Genomic DNA, 2,293 nt, shown 5'->3' on the forward strand with positions numbered 1-2,293 from the left:
AAGAATTTGAAAAATGAAATTGATTATTTCATTATTTATATCTACAAGAATCATGTAAAATAGTTATTAATGTTGAACGACTATATAATTGAATTGTTAGTCATCAATTTGCATTTTTATTCCTTTACGGTTGGTGCGAAAGTACCAATATCATTTCACTCTTCACAAGATAGTAGTAAGATACCACGAATAGATTTCTTATATTATACCAACTTCCCTTCTTTCGTTTTTTGTCATGATCCTTACGAAAGGTATTTTCAAACTTAGCAGGAAATTTTTTGTACTAAACTACAGTATGTATAACAGTTCCATTAATATCTTTTGACCTTCGGAGACTTGAATTCTGTCAATCCAATGCAGGTTTTCATTCCTTCTCTGCATGTCTGAGAACTTTACGATGAAAAAAAACTGATATCATTATATTTTTTTTCTCAGAAATTATCAAGGAAAAATTTTAGTATTTAAAAAAGAATCTAAAAAGCTAAATTTTAAATATAAAAGACAAATTGTATAATTTAGAAACATAAACATCTAAATTTAAACATCATCATACAAAATAAAAACCGTTAAGATAAATTCGATCTTTTCTACGTGGATAATCACGTGCTTACACGTGGTGTTTATGATTTTGTTTTGGTCCCTCAGGACCAAATTAGATCTTGGGTTTATGACCCAATGCGACCTAAGCATAAGGCACATGCTTCGAAGCCATCAAATTCGGGAGATTTGACATGAATGACCACCTATTATTGGGTTTCTTGTACCTAATAGCGCAGACCACGCTATCAAGGACAATGAGGTCAAGAACTGAGTTGTTAGGAGGAGGAGAAATTGCCTTCTTTATGTCCTAAACCTTATTTGGAAGGGTCGGGATGTAAAGAAGAGTTATCCACACAAGTACCTTGAGAGAAAAAATAATCAGTAAGGCAATCCTGACACTCCGGTCCTAGTATCAAAGGATTCAGGCTAGATATGAAAATTTTCTTAAGCGGGAAACATTATTCAAATTTCATTCCATTCAACAATTGAAATATGAATTTGACTGATTCGATTCTCCATACCCTTATAAATCCAAAAGATTAATGCTCATGCTTACACGTGTCAAGTGACATTGACCACTCACAAGATGCAGACAAAGACAGAGGTTTAACAAAAGCCATACCGCGTTTGAACCGCTCAATCCGTACAATGAGAGTGACACAGACATGCTAAGGGCTGGTCTCGCAACAGGCGGAAGACGCCAAGGAAAGTTGGTAATACCGTCAGAAGTATGATGCATGTAGTAAGATTCTGGTCCAATCGTGATAGATCCCCAGACTGATCCGCAAAACCAACAACCCGAGCTCCAACTCGGTATACTAATCCGGTTCAGGGAATTTTTTCTATAAATATAACCCTTTCCAACGAGAAAGGGGTTCAATCTCTTTGCTATTTTTGAGTTTATGATATCTCTCTAGATACTCGTAACTCAAAGGATAAACACTCTCATTTTCCGTGTCATCATTCCGACCACTTTCTCATTTTTATTCCATGACGGTTCCTAAACCGTAGAGTATGTTCACCCCTAAACTCTTACACTTTTCTCTTTTCCACCTCAAAAAGCCTACTAAACTCAGGCCCATGTGGATTCAGCCTTTCCTAAGAGCTCACGGCCCACTCTCTTTTTTTTTTCTCTGATTTGCGACTTCGTGGTCTTTTCTTATCCATTCTCTGACTTAAGTATAAGAGAGCCATCGGAAAACACTTTACTATCGTATTTTCCGGGCCTTCTTGTTTTCTTTTGTTTTGTAGAAGACTTGCCCTTAAGAAGACAAAAAATCCCCTAAACAGTTTGGCGCATAGAAGGAGAGGGCCAACACTCTCCTAACAGAGAACAAACGCAAGTCAAATGTAACAAAAAAAGAACACCAAGGCGAGGAAGGATGAAAACAGTCCACCAGAGAATAATAACATGGGAAGAATGGTAGGGGAAAGCATTCACTAGACCGACAGGCCCACCACACTCTTCTCTAGGCGACCGGAAAATGAGGAACATTCCTTGCTCCATGATGTGAGTGCAGTGGGCAACAAAGGTTTTACCCTAGACAAGCTGCAAGTGCACAGAAAACACAGTAGTAATTAGGGATCAAATCCACAGAGATCTGTGTGTTGAGGATTCCTAATTGATGCTAAAAACAATCATAAACCTAATCTAATAAAAAGGGGTTTTGGTTTGTTACTAAATATAATTATGCAGAGAATTAAAAAGAACTTTAAGTAAAAATCGGTTGAAAAACAGTAAGGAAAAAGGCGC

This window comes from Eutrema salsugineum, unplaced genomic scaffold, assembly GCF_000478725.1.
Source record: "Eutrema salsugineum unplaced genomic scaffold, Eutsalg1_0 scaffold_8, whole genome shotgun sequence".
Classification (NCBI taxonomy): Eukaryota; Viridiplantae; Streptophyta; class Magnoliopsida; order Brassicales; family Brassicaceae; genus Eutrema; species Eutrema salsugineum.